The 22,289-nt window shown below is 40.6% G+C and overlaps 1 long non-coding RNA gene across 4 annotated transcripts in view; it reads right to left on the reverse strand.

The window, feature by feature from the left end:
• Nucleotides 1–8,279: 8,279 nt before the first annotated feature.
• The window catches only part of LOC124799232, a 188,468-nt gene continuing 174,458 nt past the window's right edge, over nucleotides 8,280–22,289 (reverse strand). For all 4 annotated transcript variants that reach the window (XR_007016990.1, XR_007016991.1, XR_007016989.1 and 1 more), the window contains one exon: nucleotides 8,280–9,353. This is a non-coding gene — a long non-coding RNA (uncharacterized LOC124799232). The remainder of the gene's footprint in view (nucleotides 9,354–22,289) is intronic.

Genomic DNA, 22,289 nt, shown 5'->3' on the forward strand with positions numbered 1-22,289 from the left:
AAATCAGGGAAAATTTAATGAACGCGTTAAAAGAGAAGTTGAGGCATTACGAAAGCAAGTCAAACAAATCGAAGGCGAAATTGTAGGAAAAGACAGCAAAAGAAATTTAGAATCACAAATAGCAGAGGGGTTTGAAGAAAGTAATTTATTTCATTTACGAGAAGCAACAAGAGAGCGCCAGGCGCGCGAACTTGACAATAATCGACATTGGGACAGCGACAGACGCGGTAGGTCTTTGTCGCCACGAGGAGAAAACTTTGACTATAAACACTTCTTAACTGTTCGGAAATTTAAGATCTTTCGCAATTCTAAGAATGATATACATCCATGTTCATGGTTAGATTAATTTATGTACGCACTTCCACCAAATTGGCCACTAAGTCACAAACTGGAATTTATGTGTGGATATTTAGAAAACGAACCGGTGACGCGCATGCGCGCACTTATTAGAGATTGTAATAATCTAAATGATTTTTATCATGCATTTCTATCGGCATATTGGTCCGAAAACACGCAAGACAGAGTCAAACATAGTCTTATTATGCAGCGTAATTTCAAACAGTCTGAGTTCCACACGCCAGCAGAATATTTTGAAGACATGATTCGAAAGAATCAGTTCCTTTCCAACCCTTATAGCCCGACTGAATTAATTCACATTTGTTTAACTAAGATGCCACAATCCATAAGACAAATTGCTGCAGCTGGAAGATGTAAAGACGACATTGAGACTTTTAAGACTTTGCTACAAGAACTCGAGTATGACAACGACGATGGGACTTCCTGTAATTTTTTCAGTAACAGTAATCACAATAGATATTCAGAGAAAAGGGATAGTGATCGGAACGGGCGTTATATGGGTAATTTTGAGAATGACAGACGTAACAGACAGGACAATAGATACCAGCCTTATGACAATAACAGACGTTCTAACAGAAATTACACAGACAATTATAATAACGGTAATTCCTACCGGAATGATCAATCATACGGAAAAGTAATCGGTATCATCAAGACAGAAATTATTCATACAATAACAGAAATTCTTACTACAGATATAACCAGGGTAGTAGATCTAACAGTAATTTCAGCAGTGACAGTCGAAATTACACAAGAAGCAGTCACGCAGACAGACAGGAAAATAGAAATTTTAATAACAGACACAACGAAGAATCTGTATCTAACAGACAGGAGGGACCTAATTGGCATCCTCCACGTGACAGAACTTCTGAGAGACAAGTGCAAATCGTAGAAATTGATCCGCGAAATGACGCGAATAATTAAGTCCTCAGGGGATTCACTACACTAAGTGAGTATGTGCCGTAGCGTGCATAGGGCCCCGAGCTGTAGTGGTGCTATTTCCTTTTTAGTTTTCTGCGCCGCTGCCTACTCTTTTACTATTCTTTGCATCTGTCAAAACAACTCTTCGACTATCAATCTATCTAGAGAGTCGGTAAAGATTAACCGGATATGACGATTTTACCCAAAAGTGATTTCGGAAATTACCATTTGGACTTACTGTATATTCATCAGCATTCATTCGTAGTTTAAACAAAATTTTACCTGTTTATCTTCGTCACAATATTACTTCATATGTGACGATATTCTTATTGCTAAACGTTCTTGGAGTGAGCACAACAAAATTTTGGATTCATTATTACGTATTTTTGCAAGAGTTGGCATTACAGTGAACTTGGAAAAATCTGAATTTGGTCGTTCTCAGGCGAAATTTCTTGGTCACATTATTTCTACAGAAGGTATTCTTCCTGATCCAGAGAAATTAGACGCTATTCGTAATTATGCTGTTCCTACCACAAAACGTGATGTTCGTAGTTTCCTTGGTGTCTGTAATTTTCTTAGACGCTTTGTTAGATTGGACAATTTGACCACACCTCGTTTATGTGAACTATCTGGAAAGAAATCTAATTGGTGTTGGGATGAGGAAGCTCAGTCAGAATTTGAACAACTTCGTGATGCTTTAGTTGCTGCTCCACTTCTTTCACATCCGTATTTATCTAAAGATTTTTGTTTGGCGACGGACTCATCATACAGAGGCCTAGGTGCACATTTATTTCAAGAGATAGAAGAAAACGGCGTTGTAATACAGAAAACTATTGCATTTGTAAGTCGTGTTCTCTCTAAATCAGAAAAGAATTATTCGATTACGGATCTTGAGGCCTTGGCTGTTGTTTGGGCTTTCACAAAATTTCGCATATTTTTGTATGGGAAACATACTAAGGTTTACACCAATCACCGAGCTCTGGAATTTCTTATGTCAACAAAATTAACTCATGGCAGATTGTCACGATGGGCGTTGTATCTACAGGAATTTGATTTTAGTACTGTTTACATACAGCGTTCTTCAAATATTATTGCTGATGCTTTATCACGTGCTCCTATGGGTTTGAAACAAAGTGCTGAAGAGGACTGCAAGGAAAACAATTCTTGTTTGATGTATATTCAAGGTGTTGCGTTTGAGAATTTTATTTCTTCTTCGCTCCAGGACATCGCTAAGGAACAAAATAAGGATCCAATCTGGAAGGACATTAAAGAGAAGTGGAGGAGAAAGGAAAGCGTAGCGATTAGACAGCATTATTTAGTTCGCAATGATATTCTTTTTAAACGAAAATCGGTCGACAACTCTGTTTGGTTAGTTTGTATTCATGATGAGTGGGTCAATAAATTGATTTGGTAGACACATTTCAGTTATGCGCACTTTGGTCCCAGAAAATGCTTTCATAAATTATGCTACTTCAGTAATATGGAAAAACGTATTCGATCTGTTCTTGCCAAATGCAAATTATGTCAAAAGGCTAAGCCGCCAACTATTTCTCACAGAGCACCGTTGTTTCCTATCATTCCAGCGAAATTAAAGGAGATGGCTGCAGTCGATTTGTTCGGTCCAGTGGTTCGTTCTACTAATGGTTTTGCGTACATTTTAGTAGCAGTGGAATTGACATCAAAATATGTGTGTTTTACACCTTTACGGAAAGCAACAGCTCGTTCAGTATCTAACGCTTTCATCAAACATTTTCTTATAGAAGTTGGTCATGTTGATAAGGTTATATCAGATGATGGATCACAGTTTCGCTCTAAAATTTGGCTTCGTACTCTACGGCGTCGTAAGATTAAACCAATTTTCATTTCACTTTTTCACCCTCAATCTAACGCTTCAGAGAGATGCATGAAGGAAATAAATAAATTGTGTCGACTTTACTGTCATCGGAATCACAGAACTTGGGATCAGAATCTTCATATTTTTCAAAACATTCTGAATGAACTCCCTAATGATTCAACTTCTTTACCGCCTATATTGATATTAAAAAATAAAGCACCGACAAATCGCATTTCTGAAATAGTTCCTTTTCCACCTACACGGAAACTGCGTCATTCTGAAGTTGTCAACCTGGCTCTACAAAATATTGCATCTGTGGCTGCTAGAAGAGAGAAATCAGCTAAACGTCCTGGTCGTTTAAAAATCTTGTCAGTTGGTCAAAAGGTGTTAATTAAGTCTCATCGTTTGTCTCACAAAGGAAAAGGCTTGTGTCGCAAATTTTTTCTGCTTAATAACGGTCCATATAGAATTCGCAAAATTATTCATGATAACACTGTCGAAGAAGAAACTCTTAAATCTCGGCGCTCTAAGGGAATACATCATATATCTAACGTCAAATTTTTGTGGAATGACTTACTTTCGAGAAACCAACAGTTATACGTAAACATGCAGAGAATACAAGGATACCGCGCTGTGTTTTGGCGGCGGCACATACTCAAAGCAACAGTCAAGTCTGCGCGCCGCACAAGGCAGTCGTTGACCGCAAACAATTACTTCCTACGTCACGCGCCTACAGCTGATCGAGCGCTCAGTGCGAATGCTCTGACAGCCGTAAACAAATACACAGTCAAATTTCTCCGATTAAATTCAGTACAAAGCTATAGTGACTTGATGAATTACGTTATTAATGTTCAGTATCTTTCAGGATACGGTTCTATAAAATATTTAAGAACTTCATGTAAATTCTGTGTGTGTCCGACGTTAAGAGAACTTGCTATGGAGAAAATTTCAGGAAGAATGTAATTTCGAAGAAAAAAAGTAATAAACCAGAAAGGTAACTATTAATTGAGTTTATTTTTCAGGTAACATATTTCCACTTAGGTACGTACTTTAGACGTAATTTGCTGCTCGCGTTTACGTGATTCATACTTTGTGCTAATTTCATGTTCTATGAATTTACTTGTGAAGCGACATGCTTGTGTACGTTAACTGATTTTGACAATGATTGATTAATGAACAGGGTTGTTAATTGTATATATTATGCATCGTTTGGCTGCACTGCTTTTTCACTGATGTCATATTTTTTTTATTATGTGCTTGCTGTGCTTATTTATTTAAATTATAATTGTCACCTGATTAGTTGCGCTGATATGTATGTAGGTTACAATTTGTGATTTATCTGCTTGCGCCTTCATGTTTACTTATTAAGATTACATACGAACATTTATTTGCTTATGCTGATATGATGCTAATGACATGTTTATTATGTAAGATATATGTTTGCTGCTGTGCGTATGGATTGCATATTTATACATTTCTGTTTGTTGTCGTAACTACTCTTTAATTTGGTATATAGAAATGCTGATGTACAGTGTACGAACATAGAGTTTAGGTCACACTATTGTATTAATTATAGATTGTTCGCTTGGCAGAGCCTCGTTGTAGGGATTGTGCTGCATCCACTTGTTGACATTCTGTTCTCTACTGGTAGATTTACTCGCTATTGCATGTTTTGCTTACGCTCAGTGCCTTATATTTTTAAGATAAGAAAATGAACTGCTATAATTCGACGAACGACATTAGTACAAGAAACTTCATAGAAGTCACATGAGCTGGAGGTTTTATGGAAGCTGTATAAATTTATGCTAATAGGAAGGAAGCTAACGACATGACATACCAATACTAGGTTTAGACCATTAACAATTATTACACTGCATTCTTCGTGAGCAATTGAAATAGCAAGTGACACTTGACACAAAAAATACTCCACATGTTTGCTTCTGCCATGAAGTGGTGTACACACTGTGAAATATTATGATCATTCACACTCCGTAATCGTACTTAATTACTGAGAGTTATTCGAACTAAAGTCTGTTAGAGGTCATGTATGCATTTCTCTTATTTAATGATGGACAAGGAACCAAAATGTATTTTATAACTCATAATGAGTAGAAGATTTGGGTCAGATGGATTACACAGAGGTTGTGTGTGGACATTGTGTCTTCGGATTGTATGGGATGATGAATTGAAGTTTGTACTGGGATTTTATCTGTACTTGTTCGAGGAGACTGACTAGAGGAAAGAGTTATTATGGAAGTGAAATTATATTGGTAATAAGGTTTATATGTATCGACGTATTGAAGAGGTATGATGGGGTATTGAGATTATGTGAAGTTGATGATTATGGGAGTTTTGGTGGACAAGAGGTAAGGTAAATGATTTTGATGATAAGATTTATATGTATCGACGTAAGAGGTATTATTGAAGTATTGAGATTATCGGATGCTGATGATTATTGGAGTTTTGGTGGATAAGAGGTAAAGTAAGTGAGGAGCATATTTTTTGTTGGTTTATATGGAACAAGGAGGATGAAGATGGCAGACTAGAAAACTCAAGTAGAAGGAAGATTGTCTACACACACACTTTGTTAAATCAATAAGCAGTACATACTTTTTTGAGAGAGGAGGCATTTGCATATCTTGGCTCACTGACAGTTGTTCAGCAACCGTACATTTTGATCTGGCTTGGCAAACATTGGTCTTGACATGATGACTATGACGTTGACTAACTAGTATCGACTGTTATACATTGCTGCCACCACTACTTGATACACAAGTTGAATATCAAATTTTGACAGAATTGCATTTACACAGTTAACACTATTCAATTCCACAGTAGTACTTAAATGTGGATGAAAGATGAGTGAGTGTGTTTTGTGTGTTTTCCCTTCCTAATCCCAGATAAGTGGTACCGACTTATCTCCTAAATATTATTTTACTTGTTTGTTGTGGCTTGCACTGACACCCATAAATATTATAGGTTTACTGATATTTGTGTATTTGTAATAGTTAATATGATAATTATCTGACATCATTTGTGTGTTTGTTATAATTTGTATGTTTAGTGTAAGAGCATTGAGAATAATTTTGTAAAAGCAATTGTGTGTGCATTCAAACTGTTGTTCACACCTGCACCTGTTCAACATTGATGTATGACACTTAGAAATGTTTAATTTCTGCTGATGAACTGTCTGATTAGTGATGGTGAATATTATGGACTGTTACCTGCACTTGTTCAACATAATGCGTGCCACTTAGAAATGTTTAATTTCTGCTGATGAACTGTGTGAATAGTGGTAGTGAATATTATGGACTGTTACTTGCACTTTTTCTACATGATTGGTGCCACTAGGACATGTTTAATTTCTGCTCTGATGAACAGTGTGATTAGTGATAGTGAATATTATGGACTGCTGTCTGGACCTGCTCATCATTGCTAGGTGCCACTGATGAACTGCTTCTACTGACATAATGTCACTTGTTGGTGTCTGCACCTGCTCAACATTACTGGGTGCCACTGATGGAACTGCTTCTACTGAAATGATGTCACTTGTAGGTGTCTGCACCTGCTCAACGTTACTGGGTGCCACTGATGGAACTGCTTCTACTGAAATGATGTCACTTGTTGCAGTCTGCACCTGTTCAACATTACTGGGTGCCACAGATGGAACTGCTTCTACTGAAATGAAGTCGCTTCCTGGTGTCTGCACCTGTTCAACATTACTGGGTGCCACTGATGGACTGCATCTACTGACATAATGTCACTTGTTGCTGTCTGCACCTGTCAACATTACTGGGTGTCACTAATGGAGCTGCTTCTACTGAAATGATGTCACTTGTTGGTGTCTGCACCTGCTCAACATTGCTGGATGCCACTGATGGAACTGTTTCTACTGACATAATGTCACTTGTTGGTGTTTGCACCTGTTCAACATTACTGGGTGCCACTGATGGAACTGCTTCTACTGAAATGTCACTTGTTGCTGTCTGCACCTGCTCAACATTGCTGGGTGCCACTGATGGACTGCTTCTCCTGAAATAATGTCACTTGTTGGTGTCTGCACCTGTTCAACATTGCTGGGTGCTACTGATGGAACTGCTTCTACTAAAATGATGTCACTTGTTGTTGTTTGCACCTGTTGACCATTGCTGCGTGCTACTGCTGGAACTATCAACTACTTGTTTTTTTTATCATTGAAAGCATTTGATGTGAACATTTGTATAAACTGATTTTTTGTGTATTGTGTAAACTATTATGTAAAGTCACATGTATGAAAGAATTTGTATTGCTTACTCTATTTTATATATTAGGTTATTGAAAGGTCAGTGTAAAGCCAAAATTTTATCTAATTATGTGATATTTACGTATTAATATTATCTTTTATTTTTGTCTGTACTTTTGTGGACGAATTTGGTGGTATTTTCACCACCAATGCTGGCAAAAATACCATCAAATTCTGGCCCGTGGAGGAAGGGCATATGAAAGGTGGCTACACTGAGCCACAGCGCCAGAGATTGCGCCAAAGAGTATTATTCAGCCGCCTCCACTGGCAGTTCTGGTCGAGATGTGGTAGTAGTCAGTGCTTGCTGAGATGTCGTGGTGAAGAGTTCTTATCGAGAAGTCGTGGTGGAGAGTGCTTGTCGAGATGTGATAGTAGCGAGTCGGTGTTGAGATGTTGTAGTAGGGAGTGCCTGTTCCATGTTTTATGCAGTTGTTTGATGGGCTAGACAGCAGATGTTGTTCGAATGGAGATATTGTAATGATCAGAGTGCTTTTCGTCAATATATATGAAGGTAAAAAAAATTCCCTTTTCTTTTTATTATTTCACTGTCTTAAATAATGCGTCATTACAGGTTCAGTCAACAGAGCATCTGGCTTGTGTTCTTGTATTAGAGTGTAATTCTGGTTCCCTTACGCAATTACAGTATTTATATTTTTTTAATTACTTCAGTATAAATGGTATTTAAAATTTCTTGTTTTATTGACGAAGAACCGTGCCAGATGTGTACGTAGAATCACACTTCCACACACAGAACAATGACACTTGTGTTTTGGTTCCATAGGTTTTATAGTTGCCGGGGACTTAATTAATTAATTGTGGTAACGGAAATTTTCATTTCATTCTTTGTTATTGTTCTATGCAGTCAGATTGCGTACAAAAACTAGTCAGGGCCAATCGTTTATGAGACTTCGTAATCGGACATAGAGCGACAAAAATTTAAAAAGTATTTGCATTTCATATTTAAATAATTAAGCCCCCATGCAATTTATCCATCCACTTTCACTCGTGCATGAAATGGACTCACTGGGCAAGTAAACTGTCAGCTCCGACCTGTGTCTCTGGTCCCTGAAGGTAGTAATTAGTGTTAAATACGCACCTGCTTCGTTGTAAGAAGCAACAACCGTAACGTTCTCACCTCTTTCAGCGATTGTTAAAGAAGGCAACTCTTTTGTTCCTTTCACTCCAATGACCTTCGTTCGTCTTTTGTTAAGTGGAAAGAGTTGGTTTGTCAGGCAGGGAGAGATTTGTAAGAAATTCATTTAAAATGTAGAAGTGCTGTTTACAGTCTCTCCACATACTACGGCTGTTCTTGCTTTCGAGAGACCCTTTGGTTTTCTCAACAAAGTATTTTCTCAATTTCAGAATGTAATACACCAGTCCTTTCCACCTATGTCTTTCCAGGGGTGATTGATGTTGTTCCTGCCATCTAGTATGAAGGCTGCAATCCGCACATCTTTCTATGTCAGTCCAAATCCCCTTTACCCATATGTATTATTCTCTTGGAAAGAGAGATTTCCAAATCCTTAGAAAATATAGTTAAGCGTCCAACACGGTTACCACATGCATTTGTTTGGTAAAAGGTTAGTGATATTCATAATGTTATATTAGCTCAAATGGCTCTGAGCACTGTGCGACTTAAATTCTGAGGTCATCAGTCGCCTAGAACTTAGAACTAATTAAACCTAACTAACCTAAGGGCATCACACACATCCATGCCCGAGGCAGGATTCCAAACTGCGACCGTAGCGGTCGCTCGGCTCCAGACTGTAGCGCCTAGAACCGCACGGCTACTCCGGCCGGCAGTGTTATATTTTTGTTTCTGATAACGTTGGTACATATTCGTAAATGGTATTCCGTAAGTTCTATTGGCTTCTAATAGCGGTGACACTTTCATCGCTGGTTCAACTGCCCTTTTCATTGACCCCTTCCGCCTCCTTTCCATTTATAGGTCCTTAAAATCTGAAAAAGATGAAGGAATAATTGCAGTATTATTACAAAACAGAGCGTATTTCGTAAATACGTTGTATCTAATATTCTAACAGTTTTCCACTATTTATTCTTAAAGCCCCGTTCGTAAGTTATTCGTTTAGCCTCAAAGCACATTTAGACGTTGTTGTGAAATAGTTACCAAATGCACTAACAAATGTGTTGATAATAAAGTTAGTGGTAAGGAAGTACTACATTGAAACGTCATGTATTATGGACAGTTTTCAACACATCTCAGTATTTAACGTTATAGTCCCAACTAAGCGTCGAACAATGATATACAACTGTAGAGACATTCAGCTGCAGATGTGGATACTGTCTGGGAAAAGTGTGGCAATTAGAGTAAGATGTTCTATATGTTGCACGTAATAGCACCTTGAGAATATTACCATCACAACTGCGGCGACAGAAAATAGAAAGCGTGTAAGTAACGGCTTACATGTACTAACACGCACCAGTCTGAAACAGTTATGGTCACATTCATATGTGCACTGCTTTCCTCGAACAGTATCTTCTATGATAAAGGCCGTTCAGATACATAAACTGTATGTCTAGTCGAAAACAGGATCAATTTCATACACAAATAACCATCTAACATAACACACCAAAGCGGCAGTTCCGTATAATACTTAAATAAGTACGGATATCGCAGACACATGGACATATGTTGACTTAAAATAATGTTGTGTGAAGTGTACAGCTAATGTAAGTTTAGTAATTTCTCGTATTATACCTTTTATAGACTCTTACATTAACAGAATTGGTTTTCTTTCACAGCAGCTGTGATTGTAACACACGTAAGTCACTGATAGATGCAACATAGAAGGTCTGTCATGATTGTCCTATGTCGTTATCGTAGTAAACGACACACAGCTTAATAATAGTAAGATACTTCTACAATCTGACGATACTGATTTTATATGTCACTTACAATGACGCTGTGAATTATTTTGTGTGAGTACGTGACGCGTCTTTACGTATTTGTTGTTGTTAACCTTTACATCAGCTGACAGATTCTAGACCGTTTAAACCTGTATTGCTACTTATATATTATTTTATTCGGTATATAGAAACGTGATGATCGGTGGACCACTGAAACCAATTTTGCAAGTAAAGAATTTTAGAGGCAGCTCAGGGCTGTAATATGATATTTTTCAAGTATGTGTTTTACGACATTATGAGCATCATTAAACTGTGTGGTGAAATCAGTGATATATCGTTAGATATGAACTTATTGTGACCATTGTCAATTATCGCTAAAGGCTACGTCTCCTAAAAATTTAAAATAAATATTCGTGTCATACTGCATCCCGAAAACACAAGGATTCCTCACGTCCGATCACTGAAATACTATAAGTTCCATGCCAACAGAAGTTCTTAAGAGTATAACCTAAGACTGGCTATAAAATATTTTAAGTGGCCACATGTCAGACACAGTCAGTGGGGGCGATGTTGCAGGGACTGACGACAGCTTTGATGACGTCGTTGTTTTTGGCATAAACCTAGTGAGTATCATCCGAAACTGCGCTCATGAAACGTGAATAACTGGAGGAGTTTGCCCACAAGTTTTAGAGCCTCTCTGAGAGCCATATTCGGCACACATTGTAGTCTTCCGATATGAGAATAGTCTTTGTCCATACAGTCGCCGGAAACTGCAGCAGCGCTTGTAGGGGGCACTTGCAGAAGAGTGGCCGATCTTTGGCAGTAGTAATGTCCTCGTGTTGAATATCAGAAAGAGATCTTTCAATATTCATAGTGGTTTTCAGTGCTGGTGCAATGGCGTCACGTTAGCTGCCCGTCTGACGTAACATCAAGATCTACATCTACATCTACATTGATACTCCGCAAGCCACCCAACGGTGTGTGGCGGAGGGCACTTTACGTGCCACTGTCATTACCTCCCTTTTCTGTTCCAGTTGCGTATGGTTCGCGGGAAGAACGACTGTCTGAAAGCCTCCGTGCGCGCTCTAATCTCTCTAATTTTACATTCGTGATCTCCTCGGGAAGTATAAGTAGGGGGAAGCAATATATTCGATACCTCATCCAGAAACGCACCCTCTCGAAACCTGGCGAGCAAGCTACACCGCGATGCAGAGCGCCTCTCTTGCAGAGTCTGCCACTTGAGTTTATTAAACATCTCCGTAACGCTATCACGGTTACCAAATAACCCAGTGACGAAACGCGCCGCTCTTCTTTGGATCTTCTCTATCTCCTCCGTCAACCCGACCTGGTACGGATCCCACACTGATGAGCAATACTCAAGTATAGGTCGAACGAGTGTTTTGTAAGCCACCTCCTTTGTTGATGGACTACATTTTCTAAGCACTCTCCCAATGAATCTCAATCTGGTACCCGCCTTACCAACAATTAGTTTTATATGATCATTCCACTTCAAATCGTTCCGTACGCATACTCCCAGATATTTTACAGAAGTAACTGCTACCAGTGTTTGTTCCGCTATCATATAATCATACAATAAAGGATCCTTCTTTCTATGTATTCGCAATACATTACATTTGTCTATGTTAAGGGTCAGTTGCCACTCCCTGCACCAAGTGCCTATCCGCTGCAGATCTTCCTGTATTTCGCTACAATTTTCTAATGCAGCAACTTCTCTGTATACTACAGCATCATCCGCGAAAAGCCGCATGGAACTTCCGACACTATCTACTAAGTCATTTATATATATTGTGAAAAGCAATGGTCCCATAACACTCCCCTGTGGCACGCCAGAGGTTACTTTAACGTCTGTAGACGTCTCTCTATTGATAACAACATGCTGTGTTCTGTTTGCTAAAAACTCTTCAATCCAGCCACACAGCTGGTCTGATATTCCGTAGGCTCTTACTTTGTTTATCAGGCGACAGTGCGGAACTGTATCGAACGCCTTCCGGAAGTCAAGAAAAATAGCATCTACCTGGGAGCCTGTATCTAATATTTTCTGGGCCTCATGAACAAATAAGGCGAGTTGGGTCTCACACGATCGCTGTTTCCGGAATCTATGTTGATTCCTACATAGTAGATTCTGGGTTTCCAGAAATGACATGATACGCGAGCAAAAAACATGTTCTAAAATTCTACAAGAGATCGACGTAAGAGATATAGGTCTATAGTTTTGCGCATCTGCTCGACGACCCTTCTTGAAGACTGGGACTATCTGTGCTCTTTTCCAATCATTTGGAACCCTCCGTTCCTCTAGAGACTTGCGGTACACGGCTGTTAGAAGGGGGGCAAGTTCTTTCGCGTACTCTGTGTAGAATCGAATTGGTATCCCGTCAGGTCCAGTGGACTTTCCTCTATTGAGTGATTCCAGTTGCTTTTCTATTCCTTGGACACTTATTTCGATGTCAGCCATTTTTTCGTTTGTGCGAGGATTTAGAGAAGGAACTGCAGTGCGGTCTTCCTCTGTGAAACAGCTTTGGAAAAAGGTGTTTAGTATTTCAGCTTTACGCGTGTCATCCTCTGTTTCAATGCCATCATCATCCCGTAGTGTCTGGATATGCTGTTTCGAGCCACTTACTGATTAAACGTAAGACCAGAACTTCCTAGGATTTTCTGTCAAGTCGGTACATAGAATTTTACTTTCGAATTCAATGAACGCTTCACGCATAGCCCTCCTTACGCTAACTTTGACATCGTTTAGCTTCTGTTTGTCTGAGAGGTTTTGGCTGCGTTTAAACTTGGAGTGGAGCTCTCTTTGCTTTCGCAGTAGTTTCCTAACTTTGTTGTTGTACCACGGTGGGTTTTTCCCGTCCCTCACAGTTTTACTCGGCACGTACCTGTCTAAAACGCATTTTACGATTGCCTTGAACTTTTTCCATAAACACTCAACATTGTCAGTGTCGGAACAGAAATTTTCGTTTTGATCTGTTAGGTAGTCTGAAATCTGCCTTCTATTACTCTTGCTAAACAGATAAACCTTCCTCCCTTTTTTTATATTCCTATTAACTTCCATATTCAGGGATGCTGCAACGGCCTTATGATCACTGATTCCCTGTTCTGTACATACAGATTCGAAAAGTTCGGGTCTGTTTGTTATCAGTAGGTCCAATATGTTATCTCCACGAGTCGGTTCTCTGTTTAATTGCTCGAGGTAATTTTCGGATAGTGCACTCAGTATAATGTCACTCGATGCTCTGTCCCTACCACCCGTCCTAAACATCTGAGTGTCCCAGTCTATATCTGGTAAATTGAAATCTCCACCTAAGACTATAACATGCTGAGAAAATTTATGTGAAATGTATTCCAAATTTTCTCTCAGTTGTTCTGCCACTAATGCTGCTGAGTCGGGAGGTCGGTAAAAGGAGCCAATTATTAACCTAGTTCGGTTGTTTAGTGTAACCTCCACCCATAATAATTCACAGGAACTATCCACTTCTACTTCACTACAGGATAAACTACTACTAACAGCGATGAACACTCCACCACCGGTTGCATGCAATCTATCCTTTCTAAACACCGTCTGTACCTTTGTAAAAATTTCGGCAGAATTTATCTCTGGCTTAAGCCAGCTTTCTGTACCTATAACGATTTCAGCTTCAGTGCTTTCTATCAGCGCTTGAAGTTCCGGTACTTTACCAACGCAGCTTCGACAGTTGACAATTACAATACCGATTGCTGCTTGGTCCCCGCATGTCCTGACTTTGCCCCGCACCCGTTGAGGCTGTTGCCCTTTCTGTACTTGCCCAAGGCCATCTAACCTAAAAAACCGCCCAGCCCACGCCACACAACCCCTGCTACCCGTGTAGCCGCTTGTTGCGTGTAGTGGACTCCTGACCTATCCAGCGGAACCCGAAACCCCACCACCCTATGGCGCAAGTCGAGGAATCTGCAGCCCACACGGTCGCAGAACCGTCTCAGCCTCTGATTCAGACCCTCCACTCGGCTCTGTACCAAAGGTCCGCAGTCAGTCCTGTCGACGATGCTGCAGATGGTGAGCTCTGCTTTCATCCCGCTAGCGAGACTGGCAGTCTTCACCAAATCACATAGCCGCCGGAAGCCAGAGAGGATTTCCTCCGATCCATAGCGACACACATCATTGGTGCCGACATGAGCGACCACCTGCAGATGGGTGCACCCTGTACCCTTCATGGCATCCGGAAGGACCCTTTCCACATCTGGAATGACTCCCCCCGGTATGCACACGGAGTGCACATTGGTTTTCTTCCCCTCTCTTGCTGCCATTTCCCTAAGGGGCCCCATTACGCGCCTGACGTTGGAGCTCCCAACTACCAGTAAGCCCACCCTCTGCGACTGCCCGGATCTTGCAGACTGAGGGGCAACCTCTGGAACAGGACAAGCAGCCATGTCAGGCCGAAGATCAGTATCAGCCTGAGACAGAGCCTGAAACCGGTTCGTCAGACAAACTGGAGAGGCTTTCCGTTCAGCCCTCCAGAATGTCTTTCGCCCCCTGCCACACCTTGAAACGACCTCCCACTCTACCACAGGTGAGGGATCAGCCTCAATGCGGGCAGTATCCCGGGCAACCACAGTCGTAGTCCGATCAGGGGATGCGTGGGACGAGCTGGCCGTCCCCGACAAACCCCCATCCCGACCCCCACAGTGATGCCCATTGGCAACAGCCTCAAGCTGTGTGACCGAAGCCAACACTGCCTGAAGCTGGGAGCGAAGGGATGCCAACTCAGCCTGCATCCGAACACAGCAGTTGCAGTCCCTATCCATGCTAAAAACTGTTTTGCTAAGAACGTCTGAACTAATCTACAGAGAGGCAAACAAATCGACAAAATTTAAACGGGTATTAAAATACAAGATTGCCTAGTAAATGCAGTAATGCTGCTACTTGCGCACTGCTGACACTACTCGGCGGCGGAAGGAGACTAAGCGAAATTACACTATTCAGGTACTAAAACACGATGCTACACTCTCAAATACTATAATACGCCCGAAATTTATGAATTAAACAATGCAAGAACCAAAAACACGCAAAGAAATTAAGAATTAAACTATGTAACAAATGAGTGAGCTAGGAGTATACGACTTGCTGCTCAGCTGCTTATCCAACGGCGGCAGGGAGCACACTGACTGCGACCAACCGACACTGGCCGTTCAAAACAAAACAGTAGACAAACGACTACGCGAATTTACACTATTCAGGTACTAAAACGCGATGCTACAACTCTCAAATACTATAATACGCTCGAAATTTATGAATTAAACAATGCAAGTACCAAAAACACGCAAAGAAATTAAGAATTAAACTATGTAACAAATGAGTGAGCTAGAAGTATACAACTTGCTGCTGCAGCTGCTTATCCAACGGCGGCAGGGAGCGAGTTGTTGTACCATGTGAGATAAATACTCATGTCCTTCAGTTTCAAACGCCAGAAAGTGTCATAGCTTCTAATTCTACATTCACATCTACTATCTGCAAGCCACCTTACGGTGTGTAGCAGAGGTTAATTTTGGTACCACTTTAGTTTTCCCCTCCTTCCTGGCGCACAGAAACAATGACTGTGGGTAAAACTTGATATGTAGGTTTTCTTACCGTTATCATTTCGCGAGGCGTATGTGGGAGGAGGTAAAATGTTGCCCGCCTCTTCTCTGGAAGTGCGCTCTCGAAATTTCTACAGTAAGTCTCTCTGTGAAACAGAACGTCTCTCATGTAGTGCCTCCACTGGGGTCTGTTGAGCACCTTTGTGACGCTCTCGTGTACAATAAACAAACAAGTGACGAGCGTCGCTTTTCCTTGTGTATTTCCTGTCTCTTCCACAGGGTGGGCCATAAGACAGTTGCAGTGCACTAATACTAAATGAATGGAAATAAAATTTTACTATCAACACAGAAATACAAGAGGATCTTAATGAACCTACGAAAGATATACAAAGGCTTTCCCACGCTGTTTTAATCAAAAATTGCCTTTTTTCCATGCCGATTTACAAATTTTGTCGCAAATCTTCCTGGACTCTGATTGTATTCGCTCCTTTAAATGCTCAACAACAGTAATTTGACGCAATAAATAACATTTTTCATTATACTCCAGACTGAGAAATCCATGGATGTGATATCAGGGAATCGTGGAGGCCATTCAGTGGTGCCATGCCTGCCGGTTCAGTCATCAAAACTTTCATTTACAAAGTCTGTGACAATACTCCATAATGCTCAGTAGGTTCCTCTTTTTCCCACACCAACTCGTCCTTACTTGGCTGCAGATGTTCAGAATGTAGAGTCTTTTCCATTTCTAACAATAGCCGCGCAGGGTAGCCGTGCTGTCTGAGGCGTCTTGCCACGGTTCGTGCGGCTCCACCAGTCGGAGGTTCGAGTCCTCCCTTGGGAATGGGTGTGTGTGTTGTCCGTAAGTTAGTTTAATTAGTGTCTAATTCTAGGGACAGATGACCTCAGCAATTTTGTCCCATGGTCCTTACCAAAAATTTAAAAAATTTCTAACAATGCATCTTGAGGCCTACCTGGGTAATTTACAAAATTGACAATACCGTTAAAAAATAATGCCCGATTAACCCACCACCGATAATCACTATTCATCCACTCTCGTCAGGAGGGTTTTAGTTTGTGTCTACCCCAAAATAGGGATTTGTGAATCCCAGCAGAAACAGTTGAGACGGTTCACTTTGCCATTCACCTTAAATCACTTAATCGCTCCAACACTTTTGTAAAACTAGGGGAACGTCTTCTTATTGAATTGAGTACAAATTGCATACGCCTGTCCGAATCGTCTCAGTTTATGCGTTGAAGGATACTAGTGTTTGTGGTATCAATTTCAGCTATTTATGAATTATTCTAGGCCTGTTCTTGGAAATCCATACATATCGGACCTCTTCATTGGGATTAAATCGATAACTGCACCATACTCTGCGCGACAGTATTATGGTTCTGTACTGTAGTAACAGACCTCACCCTTACAGAATTAGGAAGCTCCACGACTGACCTAATCTCTTCAAATGTTAATTCTGATTTGCGAATACATTATCGAGTTGCAGATTTGGGTTTTGGGAAGCGTTAAAGAAACAAATCACAACCATCAACGTAATTAGAGTCGTGTTTCCATCATGTTCGCAAAACAATTACCTGCTGTTCTGTAGTTAACTTTCTATTCATTTTTTCTCAAATGAAAGGGAACAACCTGATTTCAAACTACTAGTGTCAACTGACTTTTTGGCAATATGCACTAGTCCATTTCACAACTGGCTTCCCCTACGCTAGGCAAAACGAAGTCTAAGGATTCCTAGGACAATTGGCTAGTGGCCCACCTGTATTAATTCTACTTGGTAAGTGTCCCAGCAGATGCACAACACTCAAGAATCGGTCCGACGAGTGATCTGTGAGCTGGTTCTTGCACTAAAGTTACCCCTAACGAATCCCAGTTTGGCATCTGCCTTGCCAACGGTTGGTTTTATGTGGCCATTCCACTCTGAGTATTTTACGTCAATTATTGTTTTCAGTGTTTTGCCAATAGTGTGATCTATCAGTAGTTCCCTTTTCGGTGCGTTAAACGCTAGTCTCCATTGTAGTAACCAATCGCTGATGGCAGAATCCTAATGTTTTAGGTCTTGGACAATGTGGAGGAAACCGCTGTGGCGCCATCTCACAGTACTAACCTGACGCGTATGGTGTCTGTGGTAGGTACAAGACGTACAGAGTGTACATGAACTGGCCGAAGAAATTACCTTGTGGAGGCCAGTTTTGATTTCACCTCGGACCTTACTAGGATTGTAGGAAATGTCAGACACGATACTCTGCTATGGTCTAACTAACAGCATTAATCAACAGGTACGTGTCACGTACGACGAAATACATTCTCAGTGCTCCATTTCCGGAAATATATATATATCCGTTTGTTGTTCCAGGGACTTGCAAACAATCATGCGAAATAATTTTTTGTATATAGTCTGAAGCGGTAAGTGAAAATATACCAGGACCGGGAATCGAACCCGGGTTTCATACAAGTGTATGGTTTACCCTGGCACGCCTCCTTCCTAGATTCAAAGTCTCACTGCCGCTCAACTCTACTTTAAATTCCGCATTTAGTCAATCGTTTGGAAGATGGGCAGGGAATCGAGACTGGTCTCGTTCGGATGAAGGAGCAAGTGCGGTGTCGAATAAAAAAATTATTCTCTAACAACAGTGAGAAGAATTGGCACTGCTTACAATCTGCGTAGGCCCTCGAATTACGGGACGAACACAGCAGATTACATTTATGCCATTGAATTCTACGTCATGTCAAGAAACCCTGAATCTACGCAGCTTACGGCATGCATTTTATTTACAGATGATACAAGAGCCACACAGAGTGGAACAATACATTATGAAAACTGCTACGTTACTTGCGTAACGATACATGCTGATAATCAAATGCTGATGGTAACATGACGCCAAGTTCGAGTTAATATTTACTGAAGAAGGAGTACTACAGTACGTCATGCACATTACCGAAAAATTAGTAGATGCACTTTATCAACATTTTCTGCGAGAAGTATTAATCTCGTAATAGGCAAGAATGACAAAAGATATGCTTTATCCACATCGGGACATCATCCGTCTTTCCATGCCTTGTACGAGAGTATGTAACACAATGAGGGACAGTGGCTTGAAGAAATGCAGCACTATACCCTCCCAATTCACCTGAGCTTGATCCGAAATACAGTCGGTGAAAGAGACGACCAAAGGCAATGGTGTATTCCACACACTTGGATAACGTCCCCACATTACAGAACCCCGTGTCGCTTGCATGTGAACAAATCAAAGGGCAGTCAGACTGTAAACAACCATACACCTTGTTAATTTCATATTACATGTAAATAAATATTCTGAAACGTGCCCTGAATAAATGTCGTCTTTTACAACAGGCCCACATCCAAGGAATTATATTTTAAAGGTGATCCCAATTTTTATGGGAACAGAACAACAGAAGGATAGGTATAGCCTACTTCAGAAGACGTTACAGTTGCAGTCATAAACGAACACTTGAATGAATACTATGATCATTCCACTCTTGATACCCTGATGATCAGGAGTCAAGAATGTGCATGTAACCTGCCTTGTACGCATGCATATAGACTGACTTCCCGTCTGGTATGAAAAACATAAAAATAAAAAGAGAAGGTTACTGCTGACTGCTGTTCTGTGTCGAAACGTATATACTAATTGTAGTAATGTCTCAGTAAAACGTGAATCTATGCTGAAAGTAGAAAGTTTATCGTGTTACATGTGACAGCTGGTCGCAAATTGCAAAGTGCGCATGCTAATTTGAAACTGGCACAATTTTTAAGTAGTGGAACGTATTAGAAATGACTTTTGTATGATCTGATTAAGAAAATTATTATTATTATTTCAACCACAACGTGGCCACTGTCACAGTAAAGCATAAGATGGTCCCCGCATGAAACGTCTGGTACAAGAGATCACTACAAGACAAAATTTTGATAACATGGATTCCATATGCATTGTAATTGTCTGACACAGTTTCCTCACCTTTCCACGACCCTTCTAGTCGAATGACTCATGTGAACCCGATTCTGTGTCTCGAAAACTGACCAGCTCACTAAATAACGAACATTCCCTGTACATAAATGAATGGACGATGAATATCCAGTAAATGCTGCCAAATACTATTGAGCCAAGTCACACAATTCAAACAGATACTTTCAGGTATTTGTAGCACGAAATCTGAGAACGCTCAGCACAATGTATACTTAAAATATCACTCAACAATAGCAGCCCCTCTGCATCCCGAAACATGACGCAATGACACTCCGGACCTTTTTCGCTTTTAAATTGACAGGTCGTTGCGAAATCACTCGGCGTAATCGCCTCTCACTAACTCGCGTTGCTGCCCGCTCTGGGCGATGTTCACGTTTGATTATTTGTAAATTTTATCAATGACAGTGATCCCTTTAGTGATCGATTGGTCGGTACAAAAACATCGTCTCAACGTGTCTCCGATTTAGAATACCCGGAAGAAAATCAATTTCTGAAAGTTGTGGCTGTTGCAGACATTTTTCAAGGTGTGTATACACGAATTCGTGATTATTTTGGGAGGAAGGCTGGTGACGAGTGAAAATGAAAAACAAAGTAGCTGTATTGAGAACCTCTTGTAGTGTTAACAAACGTATGATTACCATAGGAAAGATTGACTCGTATCTCGAAACATGTTTACAAGTATTTTAAAAATACTTGTAAGTATGCTCCAACAACCTTACCACTCATATTTTAATAACCCAATCTAAAGTTTTGCCGAAGCATGAGTGTAGCTGAAAAGGCCCGGAAGACCAAGGGTGTCAGGGCTCTTTCCTCTGCTTCAGTATGAACACAATGACTGGTGTGACCCATTTCATTGGGAGTGAATCTGTAGGTCACATTTCAGTGAGAACTCTCAAGTACTTGTTGTAATGTCCGTGATGTCTACAGTGTGATCTTTTGATACCAGTTACTGCTTTGAGGCACTGGAGGAGGATTTGAAGTATGCTTGATTGCCAGATAAGTAGAGGTACATGGAAAGTCGACCTTCCTTCGTTGTGAAATCAAACAAAATTTCTTGATGCGTAACAGATGGTGAGACCATTGTGTCCGCTTTGTCTAATATCATGTCTGCACCTGTATGTCCGATATAATAAGCGTAGAGTTTGTTTTTATACCTCCTCAACTTTCTATTATAAATTTATCCTGCCAGCACCGTGTATCAGCAAGAAATAGAACAGCTTTGAAGCGTATTTCATAATTCGCTTCACGTGTCGACGGGTTTCTATTTTAAGTACATTTACTGTTTGTGCTGCTGCCTTCAATCGCTTAACGACAATCTTCATGAAGCAATTACTGAATTATAGTATGAAGGCTTTCACGACCGGATGACATATCTTCTGGTAAACCTTGCGGGATGTAAGGTCGTGGTCCATGAAACTCTTCAGCTCCTAACGTTTCGTCCAGTGCTTCGCTGGACATCTTCAGAGGGGGGTTTCTCCTCCGGTGAGTCGGCAAGACTCACCGGAGGAGAAACCCCCCTCTGAAGATGTCCAGCGAAGCACTGGACGAAACGTTAGGAGCTGAAGAGTTTCATGGACCACGACCTTACATCCCGCAAGGTTTACCAGAAGATAATTACTGAATTGACCATATCATTGATTAATTATTGCGTAGTGGTTACGCCTTACTTGTAAATGCTGTGGAAACATCTTTCTGAAAATAATCTGTAAACCTGACTTACCATTCATCGATGGAGTGGACTCGAAATAACCTACCTAATCAGATATTTCACACTTCCGTTTGTCAGGCCCGTCTAGTTTGTGCAGAGGAGGAATACGCTATTGCCTTTACACCTCTCTTTAGCCAGATATCCAAGCGATCAACATCAGGTGAAGAACGATCACCTCAAACAACCTATCGCTCACTGCGTTAGCTACGGTTGTAGAAAATGCAGAAAGAATGATGGAGTCCCGTTGTGCATAAAATATATTCATTGTCTTTCTGCGGCAGCAATGGTCTCTGATTGCAGCAGTAATGTTTTCCACTGAAAATATTGGTAAACTACATCTATTAATTAATCTGGTAACGTGCATGACAAAATGCAAAGCTCGATCTCATGTAAATACTATCTTGAACTTGAATTCTTGCTTCCATAATCACTTGATAATTAGCACCTGTCCTTACATGATTAATGTGGTAGTTCTTTTAATATATTATCCTACTCTGTGTGAATCCTGTCTCATCCATAAATACAATGCAATCTGTAAACTGCGTACCTTCAGTGTTACGTGATCTGTCTTATAATTCAACGGCATAAATGTAACCTGCTGTTTTCATTTCGTAGTTTACGCTGTAAGTGATATGAATAAAGTGACTGCTCGTGCGTGCAGATTTGGTCACTAAAGAGCATGGTTTGTGCATTCAGCAGCACCAGTTCTTCGCATCATTGTCTGAGAATAATTTTTTGTTCAGCAC

Source organism: Schistocerca piceifrons, chromosome 5, assembly GCF_021461385.2.
Source record: "Schistocerca piceifrons isolate TAMUIC-IGC-003096 chromosome 5, iqSchPice1.1, whole genome shotgun sequence".
NCBI classification, from domain to species: Eukaryota; Metazoa; Arthropoda; class Insecta; order Orthoptera; family Acrididae; genus Schistocerca; species Schistocerca piceifrons.